The sequence below is a fragment of the Anser brachyrhynchus genome, assembly GCF_964034855.1.
Source record: "Anser brachyrhynchus genome assembly, chromosome: 1".
Classification (NCBI taxonomy): domain Eukaryota; kingdom Metazoa; phylum Chordata; class Aves; order Anseriformes; family Anatidae; genus Anser; species Anser brachyrhynchus.
Window position 1 is genome coordinate 155,143,385 of NC_137694.1, and position 16,465 is coordinate 155,159,849.

General features: G+C 39.1%; 1 protein-coding gene across 4 annotated transcripts in view; it reads right to left on the reverse strand.

The window, feature by feature from the left end:
* The window catches only part of PCCA (propionyl-CoA carboxylase subunit alpha), a 285,019-nt gene that overhangs the window by 245,304 nt on the left and 23,250 nt on the right, over positions 1-16,465 (reverse strand). The gene's annotated exons all lie outside the window — the stretch shown is intronic.

Genomic DNA, 16,465 nt, shown 5'->3' on the forward strand with positions numbered 1-16,465 from the left:
TAATTATTCACTGACTCCAGAGTTTGTTACTTTCTTATGGATCTGATTCATGACATGACAAAAGTGCTCTCCCCTCTAATTTGCTTTATATTGATTCTCATCTATTAATTGCAAAAAGTAAAGGCTGATTGTCATGTGAGCCAGTGGAGGAACAAAGATATCTACATGTGTTTCCTAACAAAGTGCTTAATATCACCTGCACAGTTTTCACAGATGATTTTATACACTTCAGCAGTTTCTGATGTTTATCGTGTGACAGATGCCATTTACTTCAGTGTAAATGCCTAATTAACACATACACACACACACACACACACTCCCCCCACTCCTCCATCTCTAAGGAGGGAGATGTCTGGGATTCCCTGGTGTCCCAGTTTTTCAGAGTAGGTCACACTATTCATCCCTAGGTCTCAATACAAGTTGATATTCATACAGCAGAGACAGTTTTATTGAGTTGGAAGGTGCACTTTCCCCAGTTCTGTAGTTCCACAATTTATAGACAAGGAAACTGTTATATCTACATATATGTAGTGTTAATCAAACCAAAGAAACATTTAAAAAAACAACGAAGGGAACACTTCTGTTTGGTACACTAGATAAGATCTCAAGCATTGTTTAGACAAAGAAATCTAATCAAACAAGTCCTTGCTCTTTTATAGCTCTAATCAATATTATACATTGCAACAACATCGGTTGGTGTTAAGTACATTCACTTAATTGACCCAAACTGCATAATACCACTCAGCAAGATGAACCACAATTAGTTCAATCCATAAAATAGGGCTAATGAGTAAATCCTTTGTAAGGGTAACTAAAAAAAAACAAATCTCAAATCTTGCCAGCACCAGTGCCGAGAGAGAGAGACAAAATAGAACAAAAAGCTTGTGGTACTGAACAGTCAACTTAAAAAAAATAACCTAACACTCAAAAAAAGTTCAAATTCACTGCTTTGCCAAAAATGCACAACTTTCAGACCTAAGTGTTCTTAACAGCTTCACGCTAAAATACACACCAAGAATACAACAAATCTGTGCACATAGCAAGTGTGCAGTATTCATACAGTCCTTGAAGTGCTGTCTGAAAAGAAATACTGCCACATGATTATGGCATTTAACCCTAACGTGAAATAACGGAAACATTTCTAAACTGCATGAAAAGCAGAACTGTGAAAGCCATAAATAGCATAAATATTACATATTTTCCACATTTATTTTATCTCAGCATTTCAAAAACCTAAACAAAAAATTATGCAAGTAAACAAGACAACCTATAGTCAGAATAAGTAGATTTTCCTGCAAGCTTATTTAAATACCTGCTTTGTTTCGTTTTTATTATTTTTTTTTTATTGATGGCCCACAGATACACCTATGTGACATTAAGATGAAGTCATTCTTCAACAGATTTCAAGCATTTGGGTTAATGAGGAATATTTACTTAAAAGTCCCCTCCAAGACTACAACTCTCAAAACAGTCTATCCATTAGCATCTACAGGATCAGACCCTCGGCTAGCAGTCAGTAGCCAAGATACAAAACATTAGTTAGCAGTCAGTTTTCCAACCACTCCAAACTTGGAGGCAGCAATAGCTTCACTAAGTAGTGGCTTCAGAAATCCACAGATCTCAACTAAGATTAAAGTGGATGGATCCAGGTTGAACTCAACCATCCTTTAAAAGAAGGGACGCCAACCAGGCAAAAAATGTTGCATTTCTAGTTAAAGACTGAGAGCGTGCACTTTTCAACACACAAAAAGATTCTCATCTGTTCATAGTCTCACTTACGAAGATGAATTTTGTAACATTAGAAAAAAAAAAAACAAAAATAATCTTGAAATCTTGATGGGAAAGAAGGCTTCTCCGTAAGAATTTTACTGCAAACGGTTCTACCCTCCAGAAAGAATTAAGACTAGGAACTAGTAATTTAGTGTGCCTTGTATAACCTTAAGACCATAGAACTGAAGTTTAGCCAGACCTCAGTAGCTGAATGTAGTGGGAAGACAATATAATTAGGTTGATTAAAACAAGGTGGTTTTGTGGTTGTTTTTTCTCCAGACCTTGAAAATTGAAGATATGGTGTTTCTCTCTATAGTGTATTCTGGAACTTTTTTAGGAAAGCTCATCCTTACAGACTTCTATTCAGAAGAATTCAATTTTCTGAAAACAACTACACTTTTGCCCATCAAGTCTATCTGCATATAACCAACAAGCATAAATGAAAGACTGCTTAACTTCTTTTCAAGAAGCTTTCTTTTTGAGGAAATTATGCTTAATGCTCTAGAAGCCAACTGTGATAGACTAGCACATTTTTATTTTAAGTAGTTTGTAACAGTAATTAGTTGGCTTTTAAAATTTTAGCAAAATGAAGTAGTTGGTTCATATCACAGCTCCCACATGTTTTAGTCAACACCAACTAGGAACAAACAATTTTACTTTGGTAGAATAACTGAAAAAGTAGAAGTAAAAAGAGGTAAATCAATTGTTATCTGTTTACCTAATTACCTTTGGATGAACTGAAAGATTAATAGAGGAAGAGGAAGCAGGAGAAGGAAAAAAACAATGTCCCATTCTTCAACTCCAACTCATTGCATCGATAGAAAAACTGCTCAGACTTGAGGGAAAGGCATTCCCCTCATCTCCTCCTAGTCATAGCTCCCTTTCATAGGGTGTTGTAATTACCAACTTTCTTCAGCCAAGTAAGGGTTAGAGGGAACACAGCTACTCAGAACCACCCTTACTTGTTTATGCAGTGCTGTGAATAAACTTGTCTGCAGACTAGCAACTGCACGCATACCTCTGTGAACTATTTCGGCTATGGAGTATGTTACCAAAGGCAAGTCTGCAGGAGAAACAGAAGAATTTTACTTCAGAGCATAGATAAACTGTTTGGAAAGATGTTTTAGTAAACAGGTTTATTTAATAAGACTCTCCTCACATATTACAAGAATTGAGCAAATTACCTGACTTGAAGCAGTGCACTATGCTCACGTGCATGCTAGAGTTTTATCTTTGCAATATATGTAAGCTTTAAGTGTTTTAGACAAATAATATAGTTTTCTGTGATATTATCAAAATAGGAGTGCGCTATCGTGTATTCAGTAGTCTCTGTGTTTCAAACATGTACAGCTCAGTCTTTTCCTAATGTAATCTCAGCTTTCTACGCACAGTAGCAAGCCTTAAGACAGATGTTTCTCTTGCTGTTTCTTCCTCCTGCCTCTCCCAAAAAAAAGCTCGCTACAGAATACATTTGATGCTGGTTTCTTTGTTTTCTAAATAGGGAAGGAATGTGGGAGATGGGAGAACTTCATAGTTAAGCAGGTCTGGAAAGGATCATGGGTAGCCAACACTTACAGAATTTCACATAGTAAAGATATAGCTCTTAATTGAGCTAGATATACCAGCAGACATATGGGATTTAGAAAAAATAGCTTAGGTTCAACGATAGTAAGCAACACGCAGTATACTTCGGTAGCATGCTTCTATCCAGGATTTTCATCTTAGAGTTTTTTGGTTTAAAGTTGTCCTTCATATGGATGAACACAGTACACAGACATTCAGATGAGGTTCCTGTCCAATCTCCAAATCTGCCTGCCTGCAGAGGACAGACCGCAGAAATTGCTTTCAGCATCTAACGATGGTAAACAGGTCAGGGATCCCCAAAACTAGTCCTAGGGTCAAGATAACACCCAATAGAAACAGCAAGATGAATTCACAGCTACCTGGTATTTCAACTACCCAACTGTATTTAAAAGAAATGTGTCAGGGGAAAACTATGGACATCAGTGCAGCTGAAGGCAACACGTTCTGGAACAGTATTTGGAGTAGTAACAAATCATCAGAAATGCAAGATACAGACCCTACAGTAAATTAAATTCTTCACAAGATGGACTGAGTTCTGGCCCAAGACGAACCATATTAAGAAACTTCACTCGTGTGAAGTGAGGCTTATATTGAGACAAGTTGCCACCCAAAGGATGATTCCATCCCTAATCCCCCTCCACATTCAGCTCTAGCAGTTACAATGCTGCTGAGAGGTCAAAGACCTGAGCAGACCTAGTAGAAAAGTAATCTAAGGGGAAGGGATATAAACCTTTGGTCAGATCAGCAAGTTAAACCAGCTCGCAGCCACATGATCGTTGGATCCAATACAACAAATGAGTAAGAGTGACCAGGAGAACACAACTGGTTCTTTCAGGTATATTTTGGATTCTGTGAAAGTAAGACATAACATGAAACCAGATCTCAAGTGTCAAATGATTGATAAAAGACGATTCCCAAAATAAAAGGTTGGGGGTGATTGCAGAGGACCTTAGGAATCATTAAAGGTTCTCTAAAACACAGAATGTTTTCTTCATCTCCATGCAGTATTTTTATTTCTACATATAAAATAAGACCAAAAGTAGAGCTTTTTCCATTCAAAAATCCACTGGTATGACTATTCAAAATTATTTCTTAAAAAAAAAAAAAAGGTTTCATCAGTTCTTCAATAAAATTAGAGACAGGAACATTACTTTTCAGACACTTAAAATTATTCTTTGCATTCTAGGGCAACTTTGAAGAGTTTAAAGTTTTGGTGTTTTTTGTTGTCGTTGTTTTTTTAAAAAAGGACAAAAACCTGTCCACAGTTTTCTACCCTCAAAAGGCTTATTTTTTAAGAACACAAGGCAGCTTTGTGATTGCAAAATGCAGGTATCAAGATGAAGAGCGTGAAAGTTGTGTAATGGAGAAAAAGAACGAAGCATGCTTGCTTTACAAACTTACAGAACACAGTAGGCCAGAAATCCCATGAAACTTGCTTGTTATGTAGCTTTTCAGAATAGACTTACCTTTTTCTTTAATTAAAAAAAAAGACTTTTAGAAAGAAATCAACGTTTCCAATGCCAAAGTATAATCATATTCATATGAACTGCTTGACAGACACTTGGACCTGTTATAACAGACATAGCAAGAAAGCACAGAGCAGCATTTTGTTCTAAAACTGTCACCCACCACAAACTCATATTCTTCACCTACATGAAAAAGCCTGTAACAGAGCCTGTCAGTGTTTGCAACCCTGTATTCAAATAAAGCTTAAGGAAATTTTGCACGGTAATATGAAAGAGTGGTCACAGAAGACCCTCAAGTCAAGTACATAAAGTATTAAACGTGGAAAATGTGTTCTGCAAAGGAGATTCAAATTAGACAGCAAACAGATATTTACCATTGCTGATTAGACCACTGTAGTAACCTCCCTTCCATCCTTCAGTAGAATTCACGTGTTTATATTCCACAGTGCTGAACGTATTACCCATACGTCAAGGAGTCAGTAAAGAAGTGAATATCAGCACACTTGAAAATGAGGTTTGTTCTGTGCCCCGTCTATAGACAGCTAGCTGGCTTACCAAAACTGTAAGGACTATGGCACCACCTCACATAAGGGCAAGAACGGACAAAACCTGCACAGTTTAAGTAAGATTTTCACACAGGTAATGTTAGCACTGTACAAGCCACAGGTGCTGATGCCAGACTTTATAGGGTCTGACAATGACCAAGTGACAAAAGCCTTTTTTTGGATCCCTCAGTGTTCTGCAATAGCTACATCTCGAACTGCACAGATTTTATTTTTTTTGCATGACCCCAAGAAGATTTTTAATTTGCTTCTTAGGTTATTGACTTGTTTCCCCGACATTCCCATTTCCCAGATGATTTCTTATAAATGCATACTTCGCCATTTGAAGGTAATTCAAATACAGCACAATCTTAGTCTCTACTGTATCCCATTAATCTTACAACATTATTTCAGCACATCCAACAGATTTAGCCTAAAATCAGTGTACTGTATTGAGGAAATAGGTCTTGATACATAAAAGAACGCAGTTCACAAGCCACTATGAGGCTTACCCCCACCAAGGGTTTAAGCATTGTTCCTGTCCAAATAAATAAAACTACAGCAGAAGTGTCAGGTCTCCTACACCTGCTTCACACCCATCTGTAACAAGCTATCATTTGCAGGATTTTCTTTTTTGAGGCAAGAATTTAGGAAGCAGGAAGCTAAATGTTATAGATCTTCACCTTTGAAAACAGACTTAAAAAAAAACAAACAAAATACAGGAAATATCACTACCAGACTAATTCAATTACAGTATCACAAGTAGTCATGGCCCATATGCACATATTTTAATAAACATATGCTTAGATCTTGTATGTAATGCGCTTGGTCAGCGTTAAATATACTTAGCGTGGTTTAAAAAAGGCTAGTAAGTTATACACAGTCCACAAAACCAAAAGGAAAGAAGCAACCCATTTCTATATGGTGACAGCTGTTCCCACTTTTAAGAAAGATATCAACTTTTGCGTTCTTCACTTAAAAGAGAAATATTCACAAGTTTAACAGTTCAGCTCAGCCACATGTATAGTTTTATTAGACATTGGAGTAAGTTTCTATATAAATAAATTCCTGTTTTTACAACACCTGGAATTAAGCAAGTCCTCCCAAGCTGCATGGAATCTACATAGCACAGTGACACGCTCACACAACACTTCTGTCTAAATCCTCTTCCCTGTTAGCATTTCTTCCCCCTCCAACCTGCTAAATAAAGTCATATTTCCTGCTGACAGCAAATGATTGGTTTACCTTTAACTCCAGGGGGTTTAACTACCAGTCCTTTAAGAAGCTTTGACAGTTTAACCTGCTGAGCTCACAGCACCCAAGGGAGGGTCTTGCTTGCAGTTTTACTTCTGATGCTGCTGACCACTAATACTGACTCCACAGATAATGGATTTCAATAACAACCTCCTACAGGTTAACGCTTTGGGTACTAGCCATGATACTGCTTTAATTAAGTTAATACATGAAGGTCGCAGTTTGGTAGAAAGTTTTTATCAAATTTGGCTGTGCTTACAATAGCAGGAAAAGTGCACGTGCTCACCTAGCCAGCAGCTGTGGGATGAGTTTGCCGACAGACATAATCCAGTTGGTTTCTGGGTTTATGCAACGGTTTGATTTTTTTTAAAGTGAACTCAGTTTATTAGTTTCATTTCCTTAAAACATGATTTTTTCCCCCTCCCAGCATAACCAATAATTCCATGATAGATACGAAACAGATGCCTCTAATCACACTGTGCAAAGGATGGGTCTACCTGGCATGTAAACATGCATTACATTTTAGGGTTTTGGGGTTTGTTTGTTTTGTTTTAAATTTGCAAGGTTTGTATCATCCTGATGGTGAAAAAACAATTAGCATTTATATTTTTTAAAGCTAAGTGTTAACATTACGTTTTGGTAAGCTATTATTTTTTTTAAATTACATGAAAGATTCAACCAAATGTTTTTAAGATCTTAAGTAGGAAATAATTCATGTTCACTGAAAGCACGCATTTGATAAAAACACAAAAAGAGCAGATTGGAGAGGAACAATTAAACAAAGTGTTTAAATGCATTTTTCAGACCAAGCATTCTCTAATTTATTTTCAGCACAGAGTTTCAAAGCCCACATCCACTTAAAAATATGCAGAAAATGTTTTTCTTTTGTTAAAAAGATGGTATTTACTTTACCTGTAAAGACATCTATTTGTTGGATTTTATAATACACACACACCCTTGGTTAAAGTACACAATCTGACAGACCCTCTACGGAGTAATAATGAAGCAGCATGGGAGCCATTTAATATATTTCTTGATTAACTCATTGCCTGTCCAGTTCTCATACAGACATGTGCTCACATGTCATAATCGTCATAACTCCCATCATCCCTACAGTTAACACACAAGCTCCTTGATTAGCGCACAACTCCCAGACGAGCCATTGCTAATGCTAAATAATTCCCTTCGGCCTCCTGCGACTATACCGCAGGCTCTCCAATTAAATATAATGTCTCTGATGAGCCATATTAATACGGACAAATTCCTGCCAGGGATTCTAGCCCACTCATTTTCACCAAAGAAGAGGGAGAAAAAGAACTCAAGAAAATGAAATAAAGAGAAGAAAGCTGCGTACATAAAGCTAGCCTAAAGAGCAGCTTTACCATCAGGCTTTAATCACAAAACTTTGTCCACTGCCACAGGTACGTTATTCTTGGAGGTATCTGGAAGACTGGCATATTACTACTACAAGTGTACTGGTAAATGGCAACGAGTAAATTAGCATTTTAATAATTGAAAAGCAAGCATGTGAAACAGATAGCTTTTCAATCAGTTAATTAAAACTAGCAATAACTAATCATGTGATAAAGTTGACTACAGAAACCCTCAGACCACTTACTGCTGGCTATGCTTAATATAGGGAAAGAATTACACTCTGCTGGTCCTGTGCATTAAGCATCACTTACGGTATCACCGTAGCTGAACACACCTAAGGAGACTTTTGTTGTTTTCTCTTTAAAGGTTAAAAACGTTTCAGTAATGAGCCACACATGATATTTTCAAAACCTGCACCAAGAAACATGCATGGTGTCAGGAACCTGTTCCAGCATCACCAGTTATATTACAAGGTCCACGTTCTAAGATAATTACATATGTCCAAATAACGCTAAAATACTTTAAGGACATAAAACAGTTGGCCACAGGTCAAAGATATGTAAAATAAGTTACGGTCATTTTCCCGTTTTAAAATAAGGGGGACATATCACTAGAAAACCCAACCTTTTCAATGGACGCTGGAATTCCTAAACACCATTTAACTCAAATTTGCTATCATTATCTAGAAATTCACTACCCAGATTTTATTGAAGTCGTAAAGATTGTCTGGTCTTTAGACTGGAGAGTCTAATGTCCGCAACCCTAGAGCTGACCCTCTCGCTAGAGGCGGTATTAACAAAGGACATGTAAATAGACTGTTGCAGAAGTATCCTTCAGTAGTTTTAAATATTGCTTGCAACTGCACAAATAAATTGTCAAATATTCAAATAACCCCCATGAAATTTTGATAAGCTCTTCCCCAAGGTCCTTGCACCTTCATCCTTACACTAATGCACTTCATCTTCATTTACCTGATCATTAGTTTCCAGTTTGTTCAGCTGGAAACCAACGCACACTAATTACTTTGACATCACAAAGTCCTATCTGTCTTCACCACCTCCCCAGACAGCAGGGAGAAATTATCAAGGGTAGGCATGATAATATCCTGATAAATGATGATTCACATCGCCTCACTGTCAATCATCCAGAAGTGCTCACACAAAATACCACTCAATCTCATTACTGAATCCTAGGGCTAAGAGTACAATACACATCAGGAGTCATATTTCAAACAGCAGGCCACCTGAGTAAGATGCAGCTCTGAGATTTTCATGAATTTTGTTGGCTTTTTGTTTGAACACCGTAAACGTCAAGTATTCATACATTTTACCGTATGCATACACGCCAGCAGAAAAGGACGAGCTTAAAGCAAGACAGTTCATCTTGAGGGTTCAAGTGAGAAAAACATTCGGTTCTTCGGAGAGAAGAACTGTTAAGTTTCATTAATTTTAGAAAACGAATAAACTTGTAAAGTTTCAAAGTTCATTTTAATTTAAGGATCTTTCCTGCTGAAACAATATAAAAGCATTCAGAGCTCTGAAAGAACTAATGCTAGCTTTGAAACTCACTGACATAGGCAAAGTTTGCTTTTTCTATAGCAGAAAGTAGATATACATTCCTGCTTAAATAGCCTAATCAGAAAAGACAACCCATTAAAAAGTAAAATAAAAACTTGGTAGGAGCTGCTTTCTCAGAAAAGGTCACGGTCTTCCCTACTTTAGCTTTGTATCATCATCATCCCTCCAGTTGTCTCAGTCCAATTAGACACAGACTTTATACAGACACATAGACATAAGGCATGGGGCAGGGAGGAAAGGGTATATGACACCATCTCCAAGGTTTGCAACATGCCCCACTTCCTTGCCCAAAGTAGATTGTCCCCCACCAGTAAATTTGCAGACTGACACACTGTAACCAAACAACATAATGAATCACAGACTTTCCCACCCACCAGCTCAGACACACAGAATGGTTTGGGTTGGAACAGACCTTAAAGCCCACCCAGGTCCACCCCCCTGCCATGGGCAGGGACACCTCCCACCAGACCAGGCTGCCCAAAGCCCCATCCAGCCTGGCCTTGAGCACCTCCAGGGATGGGGCATCCACAGCTTCTCTGGGCAGCCTGTTCAGTGCCTCAAAACCCTCTGGGTGAAGAACTTCTTCCTTATATCCAACCTAGATCTACTCTCCTTCAGATTAAAATTGTTGTCCCTTGTCCTGTCACTACAGGCCATGATAAAAAGTCTGTCTTCCTAGAGTCTTCTTCTCCAGGCTGAACAAGCCTTTCTTCATAGAGAGGTTCCAGCCCTCTGATCATCTTTGTGACCCTCCTCTGGACACTCTCTAACAGCCCTACATCCTTCTTGTGCTGGGGGCCCCAAAGCTAAATGCAGCACTCCAGGTGGGGCCTCACAAGAGGCAGAGCGGGGGGGGGGGGGGGGGGCAATCACCTCCCCCAGCCTGCTGGCCATGCTATTTTTATGCAGCCCAGGATGCAGTTGGCCTTCCAGGCCTTCAAAGGCTTTACAGAAGTCCCATGTTCACTGATGCAGACACCCTAACTGATGATGCAGAAGAACACAAAAACACTGAAGTAACAGAGCAGTGGCAGAAGTGATAGCAAGAGGGAACTCCAGAACCACGTGTGGATGCGCCAGTTACTGCCAGGAGGATGGAAAACAGTCAGAACTAAGAACCGAAAATTGAGTAGAGAACGGTCTAGAAACAAACAAAAAAAAGAGGAATCAGGAAAATAAAGTACAAAAATGCATGTTCAACCATTCCGTTGTATTCTTGTGGGTGCAGACACTTCAGCAACCAATGCCAGTCAGAGCCGCAGAGTGCTCCTTCCAAGCACTGACGATAGTGGTCTACCCCAGGTGCCCTGGTACAGCCTCCAGCGACTGCCTGCCCACGTGACTGCACCTAAAATTGGCAGGAGCCCTCACATACACTTTCTTGGACCTTCACTGAGCCAGACTGTTTGAAATATGATCATAGACTTGCAATGAAACCTTCGTCTCACTTCAAACCACACTCCTGTAGGGCTACACTGGACAGACAGCAACTTAGAGGCGCTTGCTAGGATAATGTTAAAATAACATTTTTCAAGGAGAAATAGGGAGGATGTGTTCTAATACATGAAAATGCAAACACAGCAGAACTGCAAGAATCCATAAAAATAGTGAGTGAAGTAATTTTAGTGTGGCTGTACTACATACCTGACATAAACACCGTTAGAAGCCTACCCTTCAAAGCAGCTGTAGATCACTACATTTGAAAGCAAAGAGCTCTTCACGAGCTTCCTATCAAAATACTCACCCTAACCAAGGCTGTCTTCCAGCCTACATGCACACAGATTTCTCACTCCCAAGTCCATGACCAAATCTTCTCACCTCTCTGGCACAATTGACATTAAGGTTGGGAAAATTAGCTGTGTCATACCTAACATTATAAATAAGTGATTCTATGTCAATTTTGCCCAGCAAGTTTAAACACGACATCCTTGGGCAACAAAATTCAGAGACCTCATCCATCAAGAACAAAAAGGGCTGAAAATAAAATAGAACCTAACATCTCGAACATATCAAAGCATTTTTTCCCCCCTCTGAATGCAACCTCACCGCTTTTCTTCCTAGACTAGAGAACGGCTGCTAGAAGGGAACAAAATTAATAGTCCTGTTTTGGTTTACAGAAATAGAGCACTTAAGACAAAAACCAAGTGAGAAACTCAGACCAGCAAAAGTTTTAGCAAAGTTACTCGATGATAAACTTCCTACAGAAGTGTTAGTTTTCACTTTAACTTAAGAACTGAAACAGCCTTATTCATCCCAGACTTACTACACCTATCATTTCTTAAAGAGCATATGATCTGACTATTTGCACCTCAAGGCCACTGTTGACTTAACTGCTTGAAGTCATACAATTCAAATTTCTTTTGTGGAAAGAATATTGGCGCAAAGAATACACAGGCATGCACGCCTGCCTGCAGAAGTGAATTTAGAATGATGGTTAATGTGTTAGCTTTACCCCCAGAAATCTACCGAGGGCAGAAAATTGCAATAGTGATTGTATCCTTTAGTTCAGCTGATGGAAATGTGACATTCTAGCAGCTCAAGACTTCCTTAAAAAGGCATATCTGAAGATCAAAAGTGTTGTTTAAATTTCCGTATGTTAGGACTATGCTGATTACTTTATAAGAACCTTTTAGCATAGCCATGGTGCTTTTTGAATGTCGCTACTCTAATATTTTTTTAAATGAACTTTCAGAACTAATTCATGCAAAGAATGCACTTTTTTTTTTGCTAACTCGATAATGAAAATTCTTTGCAGAAAGGACAAAAATTGGCACAAAATCAAGTTCTACTTTTGGGGAAAATGCTCAGTTGAATCCATTAAGACCATCTATAAAAACTACATCTTTCTGTTAAGCCACTGAAGTCAGCTTGCAGTACAATTATAGTATTTCCTCTGAAGGAAAAAAAAGAAAAAATAGATAGGAAACTGCTGTCAACAAGCATCAGTATCACAGAGCTCACAGTCTACATGTTTATCTGTCAATCTTGAGCTCCACAGATATGGAACAAGAACACAGGACAAAACTTGAGGCTCAATTTAACCCATGTTCCAGGCTGACTGCAAAAACTCTCCAGAGCATTCGCCAAGTAGAAATTAAATATGGTTACAATAGAAGTGTAATTCATATCATAAGATGAAAGGGAATTTACCATCCAAATTCAGGTTATTACCTTAAAAAAAATTATAGAGCAAAAAACCTCCCCCACATTGTACTCAAATTTTTATTTTTAGAGAAGTGATATTTAAAGCTACAGACCCACTATATACTTTTACATCAATTTAAAAGCTAGCATTGATAAAGATACACCATGATCATTAAAATGAGAGAAAATACAATAGCAAAATCCTTATTAATACTATAGTATTGTAAATTTAAAGACTTGGAATTCAGCACTTACTTACCAAATAAATTCAGGGGTTGATGATTCTTTATCAAGTGTTAGCACAAAAATGGCTTTTCAAACCAAAAGCACAATAGATGCTCCTGTGGTTTCTAAGGTTGTATAAAATGTTACTCTATTCAACAATGTAAACGAAGAACACAAGCTAATACCTAAAAAGTTCAAAGCTTCCATCAGTCTTAAAGTCATAACGTAAGCACGAAAAGCAGTACTTTGCTGAAAGCATAAGAGAAGAAAGCAACAACAGTGGTCTCTCAGGTCACAGTAGCAAGCAGCGAGACTGCCCAAGCCCTGCTATTCTGCATGTGATTTTACTCTATTAAAGGGAAAATTCAGGACACTGGGACCTGGCCCTATCAGCCAACAGTGGCCAAAGGCCATTCCTTAACCACCTCCTCTTCCCTCCTACATATACGAGGTTTTCAGCCACTAAAAATGTGCAAGCAAGCAGTATTAAATTGGAAGCCCTTTGGGATCCTTTCCCATGGTATAAGTGAGTGACCTAGGAAGACACACCGGGCAGTTTTCCAGCACCAAGCCTTTATTGCACCACACTACAGACCTGCCATGCCAGGGCCTTAATGCTAGAGGAATGTCACAGTCCTTAAAACTTGTTATCACAGGTGGTTTGGGGGTTCTTGTTTTGTTTTTCAAAGCTGAAGGCTGGATTCCGATTAGCCTCTAACACGTTCAAAGTGCCAACTTCTCACCTCCACAGAGCACAAACGTTAGCCAGGCAATATAACCACATTTGTTGTCTTCTGGAAAAGCCTTTAAGAACAAAAAAGAAAAAGAAAGGATAGAAAAGAAGAGGCACCCCCCAGCAGCCATCTCGCACAGTATACTTGTTAGCTCTTCTCCACGATAAACTCCTTCTGAGTTACCAAATATTAAGCAAAAAAAAAGTCCAAGAGAAATCAGGTTCAGCAAATGAGCTTTTTGGGAGCATTTCTAGGAAGCTGACATTTCCAATACTGAACCAGTAGCAGCATTCAGAAAAGCAAAAGTTAAGAGCAACAGCCACACGTTTGAACAAAACCATTACTCATAACTGAACAGAAGAGTTTTCAAATAGCTAAAACACCATATGTAAAAACTGGAACGTGTTAAGCACAAGATCAGCAAAATTATGCAGGAAAGGGTCATAAGCAATAGCTATTATCTCAGTTTCTGGGCTTCCCCCGCAAGTTTTATACTCATTAAAATTAAGAGAAAGAACTGGAGGCTTATGCGTACTGTCATTATCATCTTTCTACGTACTTAGACTCACATCAGCATTTTGATATCTGTATATCCCAAGAAAAATCGTAACTGAAAAAAAACTTCCCCAAACCTGAGACTGATGATTCAGCTATGGGTAACAGATAACTCTAAGAAATCACCCAGCTAAAGAAACAGGCCATATTTCCATAAGCATTCAGATTATCTATGAAGAGGCATTTGTTTTCTTGGCAAATATGACATCATAAATGTTGAAAAAAGATGACTGCTTTCTTTCACTTTGTGTAGCTAAGGACTATCAGCTAAGTGCATGTGACAACAAAACAATTTATGAATCAACTACCTATTGAATGTTTTGCTTTTACTTGCATAAAATAATGGTTCTCACCCTAACCCTGTGCCATCAGAAAGAACCACACTGAACAGACAAGTAATTGAGGTTGGAAGGGATCTCTAGAGATTTGGTCCAATTCTTCCACTCACTTTTTAAGTTTGGCTAGGTTGACTATATCTCAAATTCAGCTACCGAGATACTACAGGATACCGGTGCTAGTAAAGACAAGGTAAATGATACCCACTGCTCTTTCATCCATGGATCTGATTACATCAATTATGACTACCAGATGAGCCAGACATGATTTGCCCTGATGAATCCATGCTGACTGTTCTCAGCCATATTCTCGTCCGTCAGATGACAGGACATGTCTTCCAAAAACTCACACCACTCTGTTCTTTTTTCCTCCAGTAACTTTCCTGTGGTTCTCTGGATCCTCCTTGGAGGTGGGTTCAACTATCTCTTCCCAGTCATCAGGAACCTCCCACAACACCGTGTCATTTCCAAAATAAAAGACAGCAGTCTCCCAAAGAAATCAGCTCGTTCTCTCAACTCCAGCGCATGCATCCCATCCAGGCCCACAGACTCTGTGTGATACCTACCTGATCTTTCCCAGCTGTGAGCCAGACTACATTTCACTTGGTACTACAGCTAGGTTCAGGGACCTGGGAGGCTTTTAATTTCCCAGTAAAGACCATAGCAAAGAAGGCACTGATTCTCCCATTCTCTTCTATATCCTCTGTCATTATTAGGTACCATGCCCAATGAACCAACATTTTCTTCTTCCTTCCTTTTGCTACCAATACACAGAAATTTCTTGTTGCCCTTTCACACCATCCAGTATAGACACAGCTCCTGTGCTTGGAGGTTTTCCTTGAATATCAACCAGATCTCCTGGGCTGCTTTGCTCTCCAAAAGAAGTCTCCCATGGGATCCTGCCAGTCAAATCATTGCTCAAGCCAAAGCTGGTTCTCCTTAAGTCCAGGCTTATAGTTCTGCTATTTGCCTCACTTCTCTTGAGAACCTAAATTTCGCTTCTTCCGAAAGTCGTCATCAAGCTTCATAGCCCTGATCAGCTCTTCCTTCTTCTGAAGATGTCCAGCACAGCGTTTCCTCTAGTTAACCCGTCAATCATCTACGTCAAGAAATCACCCACCACACATTCCAGAAGGCTCCTGGAAGCGTTTTCACTCCACATTTCCAGCAGTTATCAGGATGGTTAAAACCCCGCATTAGCATCAGGGTCTGAAATCACGAGGCCTCCTTCAGTTTTCTTAAACAATTTTGATCTGCTTCCTACTCTTGATCAGGTTTTTGGCAGACAACTACAACATGGCCTGTTGACAGAAGTTGCAGCCTTCCCCCTATTGAGTCTCTGTCCTCCAGCTACTCCAGTACAGCCTCTTACAAAGCTCCCCAGGTTCTCTGCAAAAGAACCTGCCAGTGTTCGTCCTCTGTGATCCTGCAGTCAGCTCATCTCCTTCTTGCAGCTGCCTTCACCTGCAACCCAGCACCTCAACCACAACATGCCTCCCACGTGTGAGGACCCCACTCCCCTGTCTGTAGTCCTAGCCTCAGGGAGCAGTGCCAGGCATTTGCTGCAGCCCAAGGCACAGATGACTGCATCCTCACTCCTTCCACGTACTTCTAAATATTAGATCTTGCCAGCAGTCACAAATTAATGATTAACACAAGTTCATTTGCTCAAAGCTGCTTTTCTTTTACACTTACAATAGGGCTTAATAAAGAAACAATAAAGCCATAGGACAACTTCTGCAGGCACTATCATAGCCAGTTCCTAATACGTAACCAATAAAACAAGTATCCTTCAGGAACATAGTGATGATAACACCTAAGAAAGGACAAGCATCAATTTGAAGTTCTGTTAAAAGAAAGGAAACACAAGTTCTAGGCTGCTCAGACTTCTGGCTAAATGTATAC